We start from the raw sequence: 23,557 nt of genomic DNA on the forward strand, positions 1-23,557 counted from the left end.
AAACAGTACTGAGCAATATCTATGAGTATATCCTTGAACATTTTTCCACCACTGAAAGTGACTAATCCTGTGCAGGTTTAGCCAAACTTTCTCAGAATACCAGGCAATGCTGAGGAACAAAGCAGTCGGTCCATTGCATGAACTACAGAGTAGCTGTTTGCAAGGATAGTTGATGTGTGGAGAGCAGAGGGAAGGAAAGAAAGAGAGTCTCCCTTCTGCTTGGGTAGAATTTCTTGACAATGTAAAATTTTTTTCCTTAGAGAATAAAGGGGCTCTTCACAATGACCAAAGGAGAGTAATTTCTGCTGACAGCAGGTATTCAAATTGCAGAAGGGAAACAAAATAGCCAAATGATCAATGTATTGTAAAGAGTGCTACTTTAACAAACTTTAAGTATTTACAGCAGATGGCTAGGACATATTCAAACCCATCTTTCTCATAGATATCACATGCACAAACACTACACTCCTCAGTACTCTACATGTGATGTGTAAATTCTTCTGCTGGCATTACCGGAATATTGGTTTTAAAACAACAAACAATATTTCCTTCACATGCCAAAGAAAACAGGAATTTTAACATTTTAAGCGTTCCCTGGAGATGGCAGGATTCCCTTGGTTTCTGTGTTACTCCACAGAGTTGCCTGTTATGCCCCTGTGAGGGAGAGATCACTCCTTGGGTTTTTTCCACTTATTTCCCAGTGAGGAGTTCTTTGTCCTCAGACTCCTATGTAAAGGCTCCCTGTTTCCCGGCTGTGCTCATCACTCATTTCTGAATCTGCTAGATAGGACAGTTTCACACAGGTAAAAAGAAAAAAAGTAATTGTGTTTGGCCAGATTCCTGTGGCAAACATCGCGTTGAAAGGAAGAAGCACGACAGGTTAAGACCGGTTGGGTCTCCCTCAGCTTTTGCCCTTCTTCAGGAATCCCTTTTCTTCCTACCAGGCTAGTGTTTCTGCTCACCTCTCCATGTAGTCTTTGGCTTCCCTCTGCCACCGAGATCTGTGTGTGGGCTGCTTCTTGTGAAGGACAAATGTTACCTCGAGCAGCAGCAGCCGCCCCTCTGCAATCAGGACACCGCTCGTCTGCCTGACGCTGACTCAGGAACGGCTGGGGGCTCTGCTACCCTTGACACTTGGCTCCTCTTGCCCCAAGTTCATCACCCATCACACAGTGCCATGCTGGGCTGCCAAATATTCCACTTAGGTAACACTTGGCATTTCCAGCCCCAAGGCCTCAGCACTGATGCAATTTCCAAAATTATTTTTTAAAAAGCCACAAATATTTTGAATTCCTAGCAACTGAGAAACCCCAAAAGCAAGAAAGCAGCATTCTTCTGCCAGGAAGGGAAGAGGCTGCAATGGGGAGAAGGATGGTGGATTGGGATCTGCTTTATCTTTCTATTCCCTCCTCCTTCTCTTTAAATTTGGTGGTAAGGCAAGGGCAGGGGAGTGGTGAGAAAAAGCTGGAGTGGGGTGAAATACATTCTAGAATCCTCTCTTCAGGACTACAGGTGGAAAAGATCACAGAAAGCAATGGCTGCATCTTGCTTTCTCTTCTCTAGCTTCCCATCTCCATAAAATCCATATATCAATGCAGATGACGGACAGATGTTATTAATTTTTCTCCTTCTTCCCTCATTAAAAATAAATAAATAAAGGCATAGTTAATTGTTAATGCTGCTGAGTTCACAGAGCAAACTGTTCTCTTTTCCCATCTTGCCATAGTTTAATTATGAACTTAAGCTGCCTTCAGGCTACAGGGGGCAGGAAAGCAGGGATTACATACATCAAAAAATGCAGTCAATGTTTGATGTCTCTGAGCTAAAATTAAAATAAATAAATCAATAGATAAATAAAGTGGAGAATAAAAGCAATATGCAAACCATGCTTGGACTCGAGGGGAGAAAAAGAAAAAAAGAAATAAACCCAAACATACAGGTCTGAAGATAGCTGAGCAGCTAGCAACACAGAGGACTTCCAAACTCTGCAGTAATGCTAGAAGGTTGTTTCTGTGGAGGTTGTTAGTAAGTGATCTTCAAAGTAGTCACTGATTAAAAAATAAATGAACAAGCTGTGGCTGCTCTAAGTGTGGTCTCCAGCATTGTCAGCACTGAACAATCAAGGTAGGAGGAGAAAAATCAAGACCTCAAGGTCTGTAGTCAGAAGAACGACACAGAGAAACCCAGAAACCCTGTGGGGGTGCAGAAGAGCCGGGGAATGGGGTGTACACCCACGCTCCTCTAAAACACACGGGAAACTTCAGGATTGCCTTGGAGTTTATGGTTCTTTGAATGCCAAAGCCCAGTATTTATGTCGGAAAGGTAAAAGTAGAGCTGAAGGAGCACATTGGATAAGGATGCTCAAACAAAGCCAACACGCAGCAGCACCATAAACAGTAACTGCACAATTTCACAGCCACAGAGAGCAGGCTCCAGTTCCTGGTGCCACAGGAGGGAGAGGGAACCTGTGTGTCCAAGTTATTCCACTGTGGAAGTGGACAGCATTTATCAAAGCCTGCCAAAAGGGGAAGAAAGATTTGGAGCTTTGGTGCGAAGCAAAACTAGTCCTCAAAAATATTTCCTTTAAGTGTGGTCCACCTTTTTATGCAGATCAGAGTGAATCAGAGCTCCTAATCTCAGCAACACAGCTAAAGATGTGAGATCAAGGACCTGATCCAAAGCTCAGTACACAGCAGAGAAGTGAATTGGGCTAGCCTTTGGATAAAATAAAATACAGACAACTGTTTATAAGGAATAAGAGGCACACACAAACCAGCTGACTTCACAGAACGCAAAAGGTCATTGTTATTTGCAGAAACCATAACACGTGATAAATAGCATAGATACGCTCAGAATTGTTAGGAATTCAAAATTAATAATTGTAAGTACATGATAACATGTAGAAAGCTTGCTTTTCAAAAGTCAGCCAGGTAGGTAGTCAAGCCAATTTCTAGGAGAAAATCCAGGGAATGTCTCCCATAGTTTAACACTAAAAGAACAGGGTACCCCAATTTCAGACTGCTTCTAGAAAACCTGTACATCAAGAGAACTGTAGATACTGAAGACGTAGGACCTGCAGACTGCAGACTCTGAAAATTTCTAGCTGACACAAAGTAAAAAGATACCCTAATTTTACCCAGTTTTTAGAATTCTGAGAGCTGTCTCCCTCATCTGTGCCTTTCCCCATATCATCTAGTGAAATTGCCTTGTTAATTAGCACGAGTTTTCTGAAACAACAGGGTGCTAGATGAACACTATAAGAAGGGTACAGTTTTGACAGCAAAAATCCTTACCCCAAAGCCTAAAATGCAACCTAAATAGCTGCTTTATAGTCTTACCACTTTAATGCATAAAAGGGATATTTATATTTAGATAGTGGTTCCAGATTATAGGCACAAATATTTACACATACATCTCAAAAACTAAATATCTTGATAAAAGACAAGTCCTTAAGCAACATAAGGAAAAAAAAAAGCAACTGGTGGCACAGCACCTCATGAAGTTTGATATGGTGATATACATTTAACACTGAGTGAGGGAGGGAAAAGAAAAAAATATTTCAGTGATGTTAGAGAATATCCCTTGCTATTAGAATAACCATGCACTTTCAAGCGAAAGCCAGATGGGTTATTCAAGCTCCACTGCACATCTATAGGTTAGGAAAGGAGAACCCAGATACTATTGTGAAACAGTGTAAGCCTTTCTTTGGTTTTGGAACCATTAGCACAGTTGATCAGTTTATAAGTGGGATAAACTAATTTTGAAAAAAAAAAGCATAATAGTGTATTAATGCATGGTTTAATGACAACGTCATTAAACTACTGGTATACTTGTTATATAATTAATCAAAATACCTTATTAAAGGAAAACCAAGAAATACGATCCTTTCCTTTCCTTCCAAGCCGTTATGATTTACATATATTTTTATTAAAACAAGGGTTTTTTTTGCCAGAATACCAAGTCTCTTCTCTATGAAGGATCTGACCACTAGTTGGCATTGTTACTTCACTCAAATAAAAAGCCTTTAAACATAACCTTCATCTACAAAACCCGACCTACAGATTTTTGAGCCCTAAATTTCATTTAGCAACATCTGGGAAAAGACGTGAGGGAAAAAATGGAAGAAAAAGTAATACATGATTGGAAAATTATTTTCCCCTCCCCATCCCATGTATCTCTTTCAGCAAATTTTTAGTTCTACCTAGAATTCTGAAAAAGAGACTGAAGCAATTTTGAGTGTATTTGTTAAAAAACAAACAAACCATAGGCACAGGTACTTAAGTGGTAAAGTTCAGGCTGTGAATATAGATCCAGCAGTATCCTCAGGCCTGTTGACTAACAGAAACAGCTAGTGTGAAATAAAAGCACCTTATATCCCAGTAGAGATGCTCCTTCTGTTACAACTCTAATAACCCAGCGCTACAATGGAGCCTTATGTTCTGTTCTACCAGCTCTGAGCTGCTGGTAATAAAGCAAGTGACGCCTTTTCTGTTTGAAGTTTCTCTTATTTTTAGAATAAAAGGAGTTGGGTTTTTTTGTTTTGTTTTTAGTCTGGTTTTGTTTGGTTGGGTTTTTTTCCCCCCTCATCTTCCCAGGAAAAAGAGGGTGCTATGTTTGTAAATTTGGGTGCAAAGAGGCCTTTTGGGCACAGAGTCCGTCTGTGCTGGCTCCAAGGGGCTGCTCAGCCCTGGGTCTGTTCCCTCTGAGGCTGTGTTGTCCCACACAGGATGGGATGTGGGATTCCTCCAGGCTGTGCTACCCATAGCTCTGCCATGCGAGACCGGGGAGCACCTCTGGGGTTCAGCAACACAAGCGGGTTATGGAGGTCCCTGCAAACAGGCAAGTGGAAAAGAGAACTGGTTGTCTCCCTCTGCCCAGTCAGTGTCAGAAGTAGAAGGGATTTTCATCTTTTGTAGTCTAACTTCTAGGGCTGATATTGCAATGGGTAATGTTTTGCTTTAGCTGTGAATCAGACTTACAAGTAAAGTTAACATTTCAGTTAGGTGGAAGCAAGCTTTCGAAAATACTGACTTCTCAAAGGAAAATGAAGGCAACCTGAAAGAGCTGCTTTAGAACAAGACAGATGTAATCTCTATAATATTGCAAATCCTGGCTCATACATAAAAACCACAAACTGACACTACTAGCACATTAACTACAGTGAGTCACAGAAAGATTCTCAAATTAATCCTCATCTACACTACCGACACACTTTATGGCCTTAGGTATGTCTCATCCACACTCCTGAGCTCTAAAATACACATAGCACTTACCCAGCATTAGAGAGATTAATTCATTAGCGACTGCAAAGTGCTAAGTAAATGTTTACAGCAATTAACAGCCAAGTAGGATGTTTTCATCACCAAAACAAAAAGAAATGTAAAATACAAGCAGCACTACTGTGAGTGGTGTAAAATAAAATTAAAGCAAAAACTTCCTGCCATTCTAATGAATGCTTGGAAACCAAAACAACAACAAAAAGCAGTCAATCAACCAGACTGTGGTTTTGAGTAACTTGACATCAACCCTAAAAGAAAGCACTGTAGGCTAATATGTAAGAAAATTAAAACAGTTAAGCTTTGCAACTGCTTTGCATATGCAACTTTATAAAGTCTCATGATAGAAAGCAGTTGATCCCACAACATCCAAGATATGCCCTCTGCTCTAGATTTAATTAAATTAAACCACTCACAAGATTACGCTATGCCACAAGATAATCCACAGATTATCACAGAACCCATAGTAAACTATCCCCAAGTTTTCCACTATCTTAGCAATTGTTTTGTTTTGATGAAGCTGTGCACTGGAAACACTCAATGGATTGGAAATAGCAGATGTAATGCTGCTTAAGACACCCGTGTATGCCATCTAATCTCACTCCTCTCAGTGAGAAGCAACTGAAGTATGCCTGATGGCCCCTAGTTTATCACACAGACTGGAGACTGCTATCCAATTGTACTCATTATCAAAATCTATATAAATTCTGTCCAAATTATTTAGCATTAAATGTTTCCATCCTTTGAAGATAAACAGGTTAACAAGCTTTAAAAATCACTAATGAAGTAGGCTTGAGGAATATCCTTCTGAGCAGCATAAACATTGGCTCAGCTAACATCTCATGCCATCAACAAAGAAAGATCACTAGCAGACCCAGGCCAAGATGCTGTGGGAAATGAGTGGAAGACAACAACAGCTGGAAATATTTGGCTCATACAATAAAGTTCTGAAACCCTTTGGATACTGGGTTTCCAAGTGTTTGCATTTTGTTTTGTTTTGGTTTTAAACCACAAAATATTTCATTAGCACTTGTGTAAGAAACAAGGTCAGCAGCACCCAGGTGTGCTGTGACATTTGTACCTGCCATGAGATGATACAAACATCCCTCTTCTTTCTTCCTCACTTTTCAATTACCTATTTGCAGAATGCACATAAAAGTACATCTTCAGAGTTAACTTTATATATCTGGGTAGGAATACTTATCTGTCTGTATATATTACAACTGGAAATCCAGTCTTTTTAGGGTGCTCACTGATGAAATGGGCTTTTTACAATAGTGCTGTATATCTGTCCAGCATTTCATTTCCTAATGGCTTCTGAACATGACAGGCAGTTTTAGTCACATTTGACACATGGATTAAGGGGGTCCTAAGTTCCTACAGGGCTGTAGATCTGCATGGGGATAGAAGATACCAGTAAATGCTCCTGTTGAGGGGAAGGCTGCAATGGGAGATCGGCAGCTCCCTACTGAGGCAGGTCAGGGAGGACACGTACAGCTCAGAACAAGACATCACACAAGCTGCCTTTTGCCCCTACAGTAGTTCAGAGGAAGATGAGAGTATGTGTGCAGGGAACAGAAAGGCAGGGAACAATGAAAGGGGAAGAAAGATAATGGTGGAGGGCTTAGAAGAGGTGCAACTATTAAATCCGGAGGGGTTTTTAAAAAATTCTTTATTTATTTTTACTGGCAGAAAGTTGAGACGTAGGATGCAAGACCTGGGGGAACTAGACTTTTGTTGCTCAGAAGAAAAATATTTTCTTTCTACTGCAACTGTTACTAACTATTTAGACATTTCACTCAATCAGATGAAACCTGCTAATCCACTGATCAGTGTGATGGTGGATGAGAAAAGTAAGAACACTTTGTGTACTGTGGTACTGGGGTCCCAGTGACTGCATGGACCAGGGTGTGCTCACTCCACAAATGTAAACAGAAAATATTATTCCTATCCTAAAAAAAAAAAAAACTACCACATAAATATTTTTCTTGTCTGTCCTAAAATAGCAAAACACAAACTAAACATAAACCAGCCACCGTCTTCAATGGTGATTATAGCCTTGCTGAATTCTATGCACAATAACAGTGGTTTGAATATATTAAAGGTTGCAAGGAAAAGTACAGCAGCAAGACCTTGTAGCTGGCAGCGTGTTTTTGTTGCTCAGCTTCAAGCATACACAATAGCTGGGTACACAAGTGCTTTTAAACACTAGCCCTTACAGAAGAAAAAAAGGAATTAACTATGCATTATTGAGCAAAGTAAACTCGTAGATAAAGGTATAACTGCTACTCTCTGAAGTTTCATAGATATTTTACCTGTGCAAGAGCCATCAGAGAAAAAAAGTAAATAACTCTGCTCCTGGCCTGTGCATCCTGAGGAGGGGGATCCTCCTGCTGTCATTACGGTTACATACAGAGCTGTGCCATAACACTGAGACACAAGGAATATTTAAGGAATCCAGAGAATGTTTCTCTCCCTTGATTTTTTTTTTTTATCTTGTTAATGCACCAGAAAGAAGGAATAACTGGGGGAAAATAAATTTGTATTCAATCAGTACATCATGACAAGGACTCAGTTGTACTCAGCCCTTTGCTTGAGTAAACAGCAATGTGTGTCATGAAATGTTCAAAACAAAAAATAAAGAGCCTTTAAAGACACAAACTGTCTGTATAAACAGAGGGTGGGAGGAGCACTACTGGATTACGAGCACCTTTTGAGGGAAAAGTAAATCAGCATCTCTCCCTTAATAAGAGAGGAGAACTGGGATGCAGGTCCTGCAGCGAGGCTTCCTGCAGTCCCAGGAAAGCACGCAACACATGTCCAGGTACCCACTTCCATGCAATAGTTGCCCAAAATTGATAACCAAACAAGGACCTAAGAAACAGCTCAGACAAAACAGCTGTAGACAGCAGACAGCAGAAGAGAGACTGAAGGCACCACTGATGTGCTAGATCCCTGCAACATGCAAGAAATCTGTTAAACAGAGTTTGTTATATTGTTCAGGGGGACAAATCTCTGCTGATCTCTACAAGAAACAGGCAGAAGTCTTAGCACAGGATTACCAAAAATAAATACAGTGCAAGCAGCAATCCAGTTTCCTTTTGAACCTAGCAGATACATATGGGTTCTTATCTTCAGGAATTCTCCAAATTAGTTACACAATCCCTTCCATTTGGCTTATCACACTCAATCTCCCAACAATTTAAACTCCTCACTCCCTCCAGTCCTGTTTGGAGCTTCACTCTGAGCACTCAGGAACCTTCCACTTTCCAGCCTAAATGTATTCATGACCAGATAATAAACATTTGATCTGGGAGTAATATTATCCTCTTATATACCTTTTTTTCCCCTCCTTGAAACAGAACCCTCCAACCCATTTACAAATATATGTCTTATCCCCTTATAAGCATTTGCCTCCCAGGCTAAACAAATCAAGGCATTTCTACCTCTTTGTAAGGAATAACAGGGAAAAGTGTAATCCATTCCGTTCTTCTAACTGACCTACTAATCCTCATCCGCACCTGTTTGAACTCACATTAAGCTTTGTTAAAGACAGGTGATCTCAGCTGTACGTGAAACTTCATCATTGCCACATACAATGTCTTGGATATCTCTACCAAAAACAACTCCCCTAGTGTACCCTAAAAGTGCATTAATCTTTTTACTGCTACTTCACATTTGTTGCTCATGGGCATCCAAAAACGTGATTAACCATCATATTCTTCTCTTTTTTTTTTTTCTCTCCCGTGTTCTTATTTGTTTCAGAGACACAGCAGCAAGTACAAACAAGGCAGTCCACTGCAGAGGATGGCTTTTGTGCTGCTCTGGCCCTGCCACGGGGCTTGTGAGACACAAGTGGTATTCTGTGCCACTTTTTAAAATCAGGTGGGGGAATTAGCACACTAGGCAAATGGATTATTTCACAAGATTTAGGTATTGCAGAAGTACAATACTCCCCTGCAATAAAGAATTAACTTTCTCAGTATTCCTATGTCAATAGATGCATGGTTCATGTAAATTAAGAAGCGAAAAAAACATATAGTTTTGTATGCAAAACAACCAACAAAGAATAATTTTTGCATACAGATAAGTAATATCTGTATGTACACTTGCTTTGAGATCAAAAATAAATAAATAAAGAACCCAAACCCCTCACTATCAGGAGATTGCTAAATGCTTTGACAGTCAGCAGATACAACAGCTTGGAACTGGTAGAGAACACATCCAAAGTTCTAAATCAGGTAGAAGAAGTAGGACTTTTGTAAGTCACATAAATAGATCACTACATTTTCTGGGTCAGCCCCAGCAGAGTTCACAGAATCATAGAATGGTTTGGATTGAAAGGAACCATTAAGAGTCATCTAGTCCAAAACCACTGCAATGAGCAGGGACATGGTCAACTAGATCACATTGCTCAGAACCCCATCCAGCCTGGCCTTGGAGTTCATTACGTTTAGTATGTTCATTATGTTTAATATGTGTTCAAAAGGTGACAAAGCCTGAGAAACAAGGGCACATTTTTATTAATATGACAGGAACACATTTAGTCCAGCTACAGAAAGACACCCTTGTTCAGAAGCAAAACCCCAAAGCCAACAACAAACCAGGCAGCTTTCTGCATTGGCCTCTGGACTGATGTTCAGTGTCCCTGCCTGAGGTTTGGCAGGCAGACTGCGGTGCTCCGGGTCGAGGGAGGGAACAGCATCACTGGAACTGTGAAACTGGAAAACAACAGCAGCAGCTCCTTCCCAGAAGGCCAGGAAAAGCTCTGCAAGATAACTTCAGGAATGGGCAAATTTAGATTGGCACCACTTTACCTCAGATGAAGCATTTAAGTGAAGTTGTATTAGTTATTTTGAATGAAGGATACAGATCGTGACTTCAAAGGCTCGAGGAGAAAGTACATTTTCAAGTCCATTTCCAACAGTTGTGAGGTAGGTGAAAGCCAAAATGTCTGATCTCAGAGATCTTATAAACTTAAATGAGACCCACAGGGATTCAAGGCACAGATCAGACAAGTGCCTGATAATGGGGAAGACCTGAATACCAAAACTCAAAGTCATAGGAATTTACAGAAATACGAAAGCAAAACTCTAGAGACATCTTCGGAAAAGAAGTTTAAAACTGCCAAATGCAACACAAGTGAATGACCGACAAAGAAACAGTGAAGCACTCACTGTATTGATAACCGGCCTGCTCCCTGCGCTGCCCGCACACTTTGTAGCTGCTGAGTACAACCAGAAAGCTCGCAGCTGTGACTAACAGTACAAAAGTAAGAACAAGTTTAATAGCACAATTTATTTTTAGTATTTTTTTTAAATTTAAGTATACAAATACATAAAATTGAAGTGATCTGATTCTTGTACCACAGTTTCATTAGCTTCAAAGACACGCATGTGCTCACAGTGGTCTCAGGGAATAGTATGCATTTTTGGCCTTCAGCAGGTCAAAGACATATCAAAGAATTGTTAAAGAAAATGAACTTAAAATTAAAAGAGCCAGAGCTAAGATTTTAGCTTATTCTTAAATCTGAATTTTGGCCTACTTCTGGATTGCATGGCATCACAGGGGAAAGAAGTAAAATATTACCTGAAAGGGTTGCATTCAGGTGAACTCAGACACCTGGCTCTTGGTGACACAGGTTAGTTTGGTTATAGCACTGCCCATCTAGGAATCTCGGACGTTTGTGTTTATTTACAAAATATATACGCAAAGCACTAATGAGCATTTGAGGATGCACCTTCTTTGCTCATGATGCCAAGCCTCCTTCCAGCTAGTAGCTGTGCCCCAAGAGCTCCTTCTTTCTTACAACATCATGCTTCAAATAAATCTTACCTTTATATAGTCCAAAAATTACACTTGCCCCTTTGAAGGCAACAGCAAGGGTGTTATGGCCGCTGGTAAAAATGAGTTTGACAGCCTGCTCTAGAGTCAAGGCAAGTTCTGTGTTCTTTTTCCCTTGAAGAGGTAAAATCTGAACACCGACCAGGCACCATAAATATTGAGAGCAAGGCTGGTAGGCAGAGTTGAATTAATGCCCTTCCAGCCACGCCACCCCCTTGCTAAAAAGCCTGGGAAAACGCAAATCCAAACTTGATCTTTAGGTACAATGTGCGTCAAGGCCACAAAGTGCAAGCTTGCAACTAAAGGTGCTTTGAATACACAACAGATTTCCCAGATGGGAATTTCCTCCATTATTATTTTTAATTTTCCATTTCCTAGCATTCAAATACCAAAGAATACATCCCAGAATACTCAGCTTTGAAGAAAGCAGTTAAGCAAGGACTAAACTAGGAAAGAACGCTTGTCCTTCTGCAACATGGACATTACATTAACTCCTCTGAGAGCTGGTCTTTTGATTCCAAACACAATTTGTTTTGTTTTGGGTTTTTTTTAAAGTCACTAGTGATTACCAGAGGAAAAAAAAAATAATTGTTGGGAAAATCTTGTTTTACTCACTGACCAACATAACATTTAACTCCATCCCAAGTTCTCTGCAGCATGATACATTGCAAGATGATGGTATGCTGTACTCCAAGGGTTAGCTTCAAGGGCCAGGAAAAAACAGTCACCAAGAACATCGAGTTCAAAGGAAAAGCACGGTTAGTTTTTGGAACGGAATGACTGATGGGCATACAACATTAGGATTCAGCTCTGGCAATATAAAAAAAAGCTTATTTTTTTGTAGAAACTAATTCTATGTACAAGTTTAAATAATAAATGTATCTTCAGGCTGTTCTGTGGGCTCCAGGACAAACAAACCCACTTTTTAAAAGCAGCATTAAAAAGAAAAACAAAATCACAAAACAAACAAAACAATGACAACAAACAAACAAAGAAAAAACAACAACAACAAAAAACACTGTTCAAGAAACTCAGAGAGGAAAAAATGGGGGAAAAAGAAAGGTTTTTAGTGCCCTTCCAGAACAAGTTGCATGCATCAACTGCAGACTCCCAGATCTTCCTCTTTTAATCCAAGGCAGCTCCGGCTGAAATCTGTTTAAAATTTGCAGTTAAATCAGAAAGGTATAGGGAAGGGGCAATGGAGAATATAATGCAGGCTTAAATGTAACTTGAGGTTTTGCAGTGAAAGCTGTTATTTTCTGAAAGGACAAGTACAGCAGTGTCACCCAAGTCTAAGCTTTCAAATTAACTTCAGCTGTAACCCTTCTTCAGCCAAAGTGAGGCATGAGTAATGAGACCAAGTTTAAGTGCTGGCTGCAATGCCCAAGCCCAGAAGAAGCAGCCATGATCTTCCAGGCCCAGAAACACAGAAAGAAGCCTCATTGCCTTTGAAAAATGCATAAATATTACATGGAAATATAAACTCAGCTGTTTGTCTGAACATATCACCACAGGTAAATGTGCTTATAAGCAGACAACTGTCTTTAGTCAGGAGACATTATAGTCATTTCAGTAACCGGATGCTTCTGTAATTCCAGGGCTACATTTAATTGGGTTTTACCAACTGTGTTTTACAAAACCATCACAGAGGGACAAAAGAAGTTCTCTCCTACCCTGTGTGCCACTGCCAGCACACCACTGATTGCTGCCTCTTTAGGTACTGCAAAATACGATGATGGGAAGAAGGTGTCTCACTCCACATGAAAGAAAGGAAGGCAGGCACAGGTGAATTTACCCTGAAATAGTATTAGGGAGGGAAAAGCATTTCCTCTTCTTTTCAGAGTGTTTCTTTGTTTTGTCTTTTTATTATAGTGCAGTTTGTTTCAAATATCAGAAAATGTCATTCCCAGAGTGAGATGAAACTGAAATCCTAAAAAGTTCCTCTGATCTTGGCCCGTCAGTGAAAGCAGTTTGAAATGTCTGCTTCTACTAAATGTTTTGTTTGGGTAATTTCCACTAGGGATTAAGTCTTAATGCTTTATTTCCATTAGAATGTCCTTTGAACAGGATTTTATAGAAGCTTAAATGAAATAAGAAAACACTTAGGTCAGAACTTGTTCATAGCAATGTTTCCTCAGGACTTCATTAGCCTGGGATTGAATGAACTGTATTGTATCAGCTGACAATCAGCAAATAAAAGTCTGGGTAGTTCTGGGTGTTTTTTTTCAGTTCAGTGACCCTTTCACAGCAATTCCAGCAAAGGAAGCTTGGTAAGCAAGAATGCAAAGTTGTTCACTGAGAGACAGTCAGAAAAGGGCACATTTGCTTGCTGGTACATATACAGCCGTGCATACATGGTACCTCAGAATACAGTCAGCTGAAAATAAATGCAGCAGATTTTGCTGTCTACAGGCCAAGTTTTGTTCACATTTTGACAGGCCTGTATCCAGGTCACATCTTAGAACACTGAATTTAAAAACACAACTCAACATTAAACTGGATCAACAAAAGCATTGTCTGTGTCTCTGAATCCAGCAGAGAGAATCAAAGGCATTGAAAAGTGTTCGAAAAGAAAATCCTCCTCCTTCAGTACTTCATTGTATGAATTAAAAAGTAAATTAACAAAAATTTAATGAAACCACCTGTAGGCAAGTGTGAGAAAATGTCATCCTCCCTACCCAATCACCAGCTACTAAATATTGGGATAAATCCCAGAGTATGAAGTGTACTGCCCTTTCCAAACTTCTGTTAGTACTATTTATTATGCCTCTCCTGGTGTCCCTTTTCCTTTCCACGGTGGGCTGCAAAGGAGTGAAGTACACAAATATTCCCATGGCCACAGAAGGCCTTAAAAAGCCCCTAATACAACACATTTCCCTGCAGGATGCTCCAGCTGGTTTTTCAGCACATGCATGAGACAAAAACCCAAAGCAATAATCCCTAAAAAGGGGAATATTGTCAGGAGAAATATGTTGCCAGAGTACACATGCTTTCTGACAGCAGTGAAGAGGTTAATCGTGACAGCACTGGAGCATACAACTCCATGGTTACAGCCCTGAAAATGCACCCTACTATAAAATCCTCTATTTCTTTTTACATTGTGATCTTTAGCAGAGAACAAAAAAAAAAAAAAAAAAAAAACCAACAACAATAAAAAAAAAAAGTTATTCCCCTGATTTGCAGTAAATTACAGCTCTAGGCAAAAACTTCACCAGAAGAGAAACATTTCTGACCATCCGCTTTTATCTATACACAAGATAAAATCGGTTTCTGTTGCAGAAAGTCAACAGCACATTCAGTTACAATTTCATCCAAGGTTAATTGGCATCCTTCGAACCCCCCCTGCACCAAACCCTGGACTTGCTCTGGAGCTGCAGCATTGCTCTGGAACATGCTGGTGATTTTCCATTATCTGTACACTACGCAGTCTCCGATGTTTCTCAGGTGTCCTGGCTAAATGGCTCAGGATTTTGTAAGCAGACAAGTCATTTCTTCATAATGTACCATGCTTAAAACTCTGCCCTCTTCAAAGTAAGTTGCAGGTTCTCACTTCTGACATTTGTCCCTAGAAAATAAATTGTTAATAAGTTATTAAAATAGCTCCCCCTTCCTCACTACTATTGCTTTGTGTAGGCACAGTTCCATATTCATCTGAAGTCATCTCAAAAATCACCAATCTTTTCTTTTGGTTACATGTAGGGGGCAAAAGGTAAGTATTTTGTAGGACATATTTAAACAAGAGAGGGCTATGTAGGTGCCCCAGTTTTGCAGTGCTGTGAGAAAGGCAAGGTTAAATACTGCATGGGAGATTTAAGACTGTTCTTTTATATGACAAGGGGAAATGTCATTAAACAGAGACCCTCACCATACAGCCCCTTGCTCCCTGTGCTTGCCCTTCTCTTCTCCCACCAGCCTTTAGCAGCCTCCAGAAATGCAACTTGCTATTAAGAAAGCAAGCAAACAAACAAAATTGCTATTTCAGCTCTTTGTTTTCCTATCCCGTCCTGGCAGCACGGCCTCTTTCCAGCCCTGGTTCCCTCTTTCATCCAGCACAGCTTCTCTGCTCAACCACGAAATGTTACAACCAGTTCCATCCTTTCATGCCATCTTTCTCATCGTAGGAAAAGGTGGAAGAAAGTAACTCAAAACAAGTGTCAGCCTAAATACTGTCCTAACATCCTAACTCTCAGGTACACAGATGACCTTGGTTATCATTGCCTTTTACCTGTACTGTTGACATTAATGCCAGGTGCCCATGAAACAGCTGCCAGCAGCTCCTGAGAGAGGCCACTAATGCCACTGAGTAAACACTGTACAGAGATACCCAGCTTGGATTTCCTAGGAATCCCTCCACCTTCCGAAAAGCAACGAGTGCCATCTCTGGAAAAAGGCAAGAGGATTACTTAAGGATTACTTACAATCTCAAATCAACTCTGTTCCCTTCTTTACTTTGTTTATCTTCATCAGGTAGAATCATGTTCTCAGGGAGACTTTTTGCTGCAGCTCCCATGCAGGAAAATTTTTTGCCAAATGCAAAACTCAGAAGTCCTGCTGGAGTCAGTTTGGCAAGGGTTTTTCCTTATCCTTGTACACAATCTTGTATCCTCCAACCCTTTTATTCCCCCTGACATCCCCACATCTGCCTTAAACTTCACTTGTGAGTTTGAACAACCAGATATGGCTTCTCTAACTCTCTGGTACAGCCCCTAGGAGGAGCAGGGAAGATACCTGACCAGCATCTTCGTGTTTCCTCAGAGGGCTCATAGAATCTGGGCGTATCAGGAGATGTACACAGTCAAAAACATTTTAACTGTTCTGAGTTTAGAGCCACAATCTTAGTTTATTTGTTTATTAAACAGCATTATGATATCCTGGGAAACTTTTAAAGTTGCTTATATCCTATGAAGTGACATCATTGAAATGAAACAGCGGGTCAGAGTGTCACAGCTGGAAACCTTGGATCCATCATAACAAGATCTCCAAGTTTCCAATTCAAAAGCTCTGGAATGCTTAAGAATTTTTCCTCCTAAGGGTATTTAGCTCAAGATTCCACTTCCCATGATTCATTGTGAATAGGATTTGGTACTAAGCTCTATATAGGGTTTCTTCAGGAAACTAAATCTGTGAGAGCACTGCATACGGAAAAGCACAGTGTCTGAAGCTAAAGTCCTATCCAGCCCCAAAGTCAGGGTTACATTTCCATGTTGCCATGCCACAGGGTCTTTACAAGCTTCTGAAGTTTATGAAATACAGGTAAACATTCCAAGTTTGATGACAGATAAGTGCAGGCTGTGGGCAGGGGGAGAGAGGTGGGCACATGTGTGACACAGACACTAATTGCTTGTGGTAGAGCAGGAGTTACAGGCTTAGAATCAAACGAGATCCAGAGGGATAACTGAGAAAATAATCTCCTAAAACATATACTATGTTAAAAAGTGAATCAAGGCACAGAATGCAGCTGTGCAGACAAGTGTATGGAAGAGGCCTCTTATACAGAAACACCTTATGCTCAGCTTTTTCCTGTTTGTCCAATGGAATTCAGTGTTCTTGCATCTTTATGAGGTTACAGATGGCAAGAATGATAGAAGAATAATGTTGAAGTAATTTGGATAGATGTAGGGACTCAAGCCTTCAGGTTTTTCAGAAAGTGGGTAAACTTGAACAGCAATGCATGCACTTTCCACAAATGCATCTGGATGAAGTCATTTGCAGGGAAGGAAGTTTAGCCTGTCTAGCATCAATTGTCTAAAAATACTCTCTTCTCTACTGAGACAGCTAATGGGGACAATATTTCTGTTAATAGACTTACTACAAAACCAGCATCTAGTTAATGTGGAAACCCAAAGCCAGCAGGAGTTTTATGCCTGGCCCTTGGAGATGCAAAATGCCACATCTCTTCACCAACTACAGAATAATTCAGTTTTTCCCCCAAGCCTTTTTACCAACTATAGTTCATTTCTGAGATTAATATTTTCTTGAAACTTACTTAAGGTACATCCATAGAGGGAAAAAAAATAAGTCACAAGCTACACAAAAAAACCCCAACCAAACAAAAAACCCCAGCAAAACAAACAAAAAAACCCCAACCTAAAACATTTAGAAAAAGATTCCAAAAAGAAATAGAATTTTCTACATGGCTTAACGGTCCAGCTAGGATTAATCAGATCAACCAGAGAGGTTATTAAACATTGTCAGACCAAAAAAAACTACCTGAGAAGTTTCAGCATGATGTGGAAGAAGAAAAGTTGAGTAATGAGTATTTTTGCGTTCACATATAAAATACAAAGGATTGTTTCTTAGAGATAAAAGCCACAGGTGCCAACCGTAGCTGTCTGGAAAACAAGGAGTTACCTGATACAATCTTCAAGTAAGTCAGGTACAGTCAGCTGTCCATTAGCTGTAGCTACTTGGGGTTTTTTTAGCCCTGTGGGTTACATCCCAGTGAAACAAAGAGAAAGCAGAGATGGTGGGAATTGAAAGTGTTCTTCAGGAAGGAAAAGAAACATGAAACAGCTAGATGAGTCAGGTGAAACCACCCAAGAAATTCTGGACAGAAGGAAGGAATTAACTCAGGTCTGATCTCAATGTTAGTGACTGAGACAGAAAATAGTGGTCTCTTTCCTCTCATCTCTCTGTATCTGACATACTGGCACCAAGATGCACTTTATACCAGCAGAGAATTTTGCCTATAGAAAACTCCATAAGGAAAAAACAAACACTTCATTTCCCAGTACATGAGGGTAAAATTAACACAAAAAGACAATTGTACTTCCTAAAAAGTGTGGAAGAAGCAGCAGAGCATTGAGGGGGGGAAAAAAAAACCCCACAACACAACAAATATCCCCTGCATAAACCTGAAAGAAATTTTCTCCAAGAACTGCACAGCCTTCTGCACCTCTAAAAGCTATTGAGAGAACACAAAGTAAAACCTTTCCCAGAGTTTCAGGCTCTTTCATATAACACATTTAAAGAGAAACAAACAAGTTGTATGGGACACTGACGAGCCTCTGAACAGTTCCTCTTTTCATCAGGATCCAAACTGCATTTCGAAAGCTGCTTGGGACATGCCTAGCTATTTCTGTTCCACAGCAATACAGTCATGGAAAGTTTTCCATGTACCACAGCAAGGCCACAGAGCAAACAGTTTATCACTGAAGTGTCTGAGCTTGCATGATAAAAAACAAACAGGGAGTAATATATGACAAAACCTTGAAAGCAGAACTTTAGACTCTAATTACCTGGTGAGAGGCTCTTTTGAATGGACTGTGCGGGCTAATAAATTCCTTGTTTAGAGAACAAGTCTACTTTGTCTGGACTCTAATCTTGGTTTTATAACAGATTGTTATCAGTGCTTTCTCCATGGAATTTAGTTTCTCTGTACAGATTTAAAAGAATAAGCCTTTTTCTACTCTTTCAAGGCAACAGTGTGTCATGTAGCTGCTCCTGTATACTTTTTGCCCATATTTGGAGTGAGCGGCAACTGGTTTGATTCTTGCTTATGCTTTGGCTTTCTGGCAAGGCGAGCCCACAGAATACCTACAGAAGGCCTCCCTCTGTAGCACCGAATTGGCATTGAGTATTTTTTCCCTTTCCTGTTCTCCTGTGCAAAGATTTTTGTGGAGAGCCACTAGGCACATGTCCTGTATCTTCGGGTTCTGATGGTGGGGATCTCTGAGCAGTTCACAGGCAGAAGGTGGTGGAGCTTCTTGAGGTGCAGAGATACAGCCTGGTGGGACTAGCGAGCAGCTGCATTCAAGAGCAAATGAGCAAATTCAAGTTCAGTGGTTCTTGCTGTGCTGTATCTCACATCTGAGGACCTACAAAGCTCACAACTTCCCACTGGTATACCTTTGCTGGTCAGATGCCAGAGCATCAATTTGGGAACAAGACTGCTTAAGAACTATGGGTTGGGCTGCTCCCAGGCCATAATGATTTAGAAGCATGAAGAATGGTGATAATCATGGCATGGGACATCTCTAATTTTTATACAAATCCAGGGGAAATCACAGAAAGCAAAGATTTGCCCCACCATATCATCCACCTTAAGGACGTATGAAGTCAAGAGGACCAATGCCCTCATGTTTTCATGCATTTCACTGAAGTCATTCCATGTCTTTCTCTTGTTTTATTTTCTACAGCAATCACACTGAATTATTTAGTGAAGGTCCATTTGGCCATTCTGTGATTACATTATCACAAACGTAAGACTTCTCCAACAGAACAGAAGTTCCAAATCAACCTGAGGAGCTGAGCTGAATGGAAAGTACGCGCTGATCAAATATTTACTGTTGCTGCTGGGGAGGGAGCTGAGAGGTGGCGTTTCCATGACATTTTGTTCCTGTAAAGCCAAGAACTGTTCTATAACCTTTGAATGTCCCTTGAAATTGTTAATCTGGCACCAGAAGCAAATAAAGAGATTTAGAAAGGATGATATTACTTATTCTCAGTCCATGTTATCACACATAAAACACTTATTAGTGAATGTCATTAATAAATGATTCCTCATGATGATTATGAGAAATGACTGATCACAACAAAAGAATTTACAGGTTAAGAGCAGGGTGACATAGAGACTCTGTGCAAGGTTAACTTGCTCTGGCTTTTGTAACAGGCACATGTGCTTAGCTGAAAGTTTATTTTTAAAGCATTCTCATATTCCCAAAATCAGTTAAGAATAGTAGCCTACAAATACTAGGTGTTTCTATACCATCCATTAGCCAGAGCTCACAGAACACTCTACAAGAATCAGTGAATTAAAAGTTTTTACCACCTCCACCCTGCACTGGGTCCTTTGTCATCACCCCGTTTGACAGTTGCTATTAGAGATGTGGCTTGAGGTACAAGCTGGTTTGACTTGCATAGAAAGCAAGCAGGAACAAGAAATGTAAAATAAGTCATGTGCAAGAAGGTAACCATGGAAAGACTCAAAGTATGATGAAATGTTCAACACAGGAGATTAAAATATTATTATAATAGCTCCAGCAGCTGATTTTTCTGGCAGAAGTCCAGTTTATCTCTTTTAAAAATGCACTAACAGATGCCTTCTGAAGCAGCTGCTTTCACCTTCTTTTTCGTTTCTTTGCACCCCTATTGGGATACAGTAGACATATACATGCACATTCTTTAACAAGCATCACGAAATACCTCAATTCTATCTAGGTCTTCTCTCTGGGAAAAGCACAAGACTGTTCCTATCCTACATTTATTTATATTTTGCCCAATATAGTTTGGGAATGTGCCAAGTGGTTTCAAACAATAACAAGAGCTGTCATGGAGAATTCAGTGCACTGAGCAAATGGGTTAAACCCATAACACCATGCTTCTGCTAAGGGAGGAGATCTGATATGGAGCAGGGAATAAAGGCCAAAAAACCCCTAACCACACCAAGCCCCCTCTTCCCCCCAGAATCTTCCAAAAAAATAAAAACCCCACACGACCAGAAAAAAAAAAAAAAAACAACAAACAAACAAAACAAAAAAAAAAAACAAACAAACAAACAAACACCACACAACCAAAAGCAAAACCAAAACAAACAACCAAAGCCACCCAAACAAACAAACCTAACTCTGTTCACCATTGAGCCTAAGATGTTGTACCTGCAGCCTGTGGGAACTACAGGTTGGTTTAAAGTATGATTAGTTTTGTGATAGATGCAGATTTCATTTATCCTTTTATACATTATTTGTACACAACCTGCATTTCATTATAACAGGTATCTCATAATAATGAAAACACAGAATAGAAAGTCAGGATTGTTGGGGTGAATTTATACAGCTGTTTCTACTCTACACCCCTGTGCTTCCGTGCCTCTGCAGAGGTAATTTATCACAGTAGGCAAAGTACTTTTAATATTGCTATTAATGAAATACGAGACCTACATTGTGATTTCCCTGAATCTAAGTCCCCATAAAATGGGGAATTACACAAAATTGCCTTCATTCTGCAGAATGGGAGAAAGCAACAAGACAAATACAAGAGAAAGATTTTTAGATCATAACTTAATTGCAGATGCTGCCTGCTTCACACTGCAGCCCTGCCCACCTGCAGCTAGCAAACATCATGGTGTTCTAGAAGAGCTTGGAGGAGCCCATCAAATTCCAGTAAAAGTAAAAACAAAACAGAAAAACCAACAATCCCACAAAAAGAAAAAAGAAAAAAAAAAAGCACACATTCAAGTATTTTTCTTGAACATTTTCCAAACAAGTCTGTACATTCATCCAAACTCGAGCATATAATTTTTAGCTGTTCTTACTAACATCTGATTTAACATCTATCATTTTGCTGCTGTTATGTTTAAAAACTTTTCCCTCTGGGAATTCGCTGTGGTCAGAAGTCTTCATCACAATTCACTGTCCTACACAGGCTGTAAAAACAAGAAGTCAGAGCCTTCTTCACTTCCTTTTCAAGAACCATGGTTTACGATGTTTTAATTAATCTCAGCTTAACCATTTAAGAAGTAATTTGAACATGCTTTCACAGTGCTTTATTACTACAACTCCAAAGCTGCTGGTCATTGGTAGAGGAGCATGGGTGCTCAGTACATATCCCTAGGTGGGCTCATTTCTGGGTGTATCACGCAACTGCCTCCTCTTTTGCTTTCTTAGCGTATAGATATTTAAAATTTAATAAGCATGAAAAGACCAGAGATTGCACTATCCTTGTCATAGATCCTGGGAGCTACAATTAAAACAAAGGCAACTTGAGCTGTACCATGAAATAACAGCCAATTGCTTCAAAACCAATGCTGAGAGAGCTTTGATATTTTCCAGGGATGACTTATAGCAAAACTTACAGTGGTAACAAGGATATAACAACATCCAGCATAGGCAAAACTCAAGAACAGATGAAGAAGAGAATCCAGTATTTCAGATAAGAATGTGGAAAAAAACCCAGTTAATCCAACTATACAATCTGGTAGCAGAATTACTGAAGGGCTAGATGAAGCCTATCACTTTTTAAGTCCCCTAAGAATCAGAAGTACTTGGCAGGCACTTGCGACATGAAACAAATAAGTTTTATTTGCAGCCTCAAACATTTGTAAAAATGTTAACTCAGTAATCTTCAGTGAAAACCTCATACTATCACAGCTGTAAAATATATATTTTAAGCCATGACTTTAGAGCATCATAGTTGCCTGAGCCATCTATATCTCTGTCCCTCATATACACACATATATATATATATATATGTTTGTGTGTGTTGGCATACATGTATCTATAAAGCAATTTGTTGGTCTTTAAAATATATTTCTCATAAATCAAAACACCCTCCTGATTGCACTAAATTATTTGTTTTAAACATTGATCTCTAGGGCACTGATAAACAGTATTTTTATGGGTTTGGGAAAGCTGCAAATATTTGCACTTAAAAAAAAAAACCGTATTGCAGAAAAGCAATGTTTCAGCAATCAAGAACATGGCCCGTTCTCTGAGCATGATTCACTGTAGCTAAGCCCAAAAAGAAACAGAGCTAGTGGATGATAGCCAGTAGTAGTACATTCTAGAAAGCTTAAAAACAAGGCCTGAAAACATAAATAGGTGCTGTTTAAAACAAATTATGCACAAGTATCATTCACAGATCAGCAGCCGGCATTACACTATAGTCCATTCACAGATTAATTTTCCTCATAGTGAACGAGAGCACTCCTCTTAGATGTTCTCAACCAAAGCAACAAAAAAAAAGTTGAGGCCCATTACAAAAAGTGGTCTGTCCTTGGCTAAGTTCTGTCTCTTCTGGAGACCACATCTGGGAGAGCCCTGCTGTGTTTGCTCCCATGAACTGCAGAGGGGACAGCAGACCCCCCTCTCTGAGGGGACACTCGTCTTGCTGCAGGACAAGGCTTCCCCATTAACATTTGCCACCTTTGCCAGTCACTGACAAGGGAGGGATTTTTGTCAGCAGTTTTGCAGACCATATGAGGGCTGGCTAGTCAAATGCTTCAGCATTTGAATGACTCTCAGCTACCTCCTTTGGCACAGATTCAGCACAACCTCAGCAATAGCATTTGATATACAGCAGTGCAAGAACACGGCACCTGAAGCTTCTTACCGTAAGCCATATACCAAGAAACACACTACAGACATTTAGAAGCCATATAAGGAACAACCCTGGCACTGATCTGCTGTTCTCATTTAAGTCTCACTCACCTCACACGGCTGCAGCACAGCTTCTGCCTCTACAGGATCCCAAAGGCTTTTGGGTTGCACAACACTGTGTCTGTAAGCAGAAGTAGATGAACCCAGTAACTCAATGACCAATTCTACAACAGCAAAACAAATCAAAATAACAAAACAGAACAAGCCCCCAGATCTGTGCTCAGTTCTCAGCCCTGGTGCCTTTTTGCCAGAGACCCCTGAAGTCAAAGGGTTCATAGAAAGGGATATGTTCTCTGAAGCCCTCAAATGGAATAACTCCATTGCTTCCCAATCCTCAGCCAG

General features: G+C 40.1%; 1 long non-coding RNA gene across 1 annotated transcript in view; it reads right to left on the reverse strand.

Moving 5' to 3' along the window:
• Positions 1–2,440: 2,440 nt before the first annotated feature.
• LOC110359781 (uncharacterized) overlaps positions 2,441–23,557 on the reverse strand; it is a 30,705-nt gene continuing 9,588 nt past the window's right edge. The window contains exons 2-3 of the long non-coding RNA XR_002415169.2: positions 23,267–23,336; positions 2,441–14,685 (exon numbers count right to left, since the gene is read on the reverse strand). This is a non-coding gene — a long non-coding RNA (uncharacterized LOC110359781). The remainder of the gene's footprint in view (positions 14,686–23,266; positions 23,337–23,557) is intronic.

This window comes from Columba livia, chromosome 3 (assembly GCF_036013475.1).
Source record: "Columba livia isolate bColLiv1 breed racing homer chromosome 3, bColLiv1.pat.W.v2, whole genome shotgun sequence".
In the NCBI taxonomy this organism is placed as follows: domain Eukaryota; kingdom Metazoa; phylum Chordata; class Aves; order Columbiformes; family Columbidae; genus Columba; species Columba livia.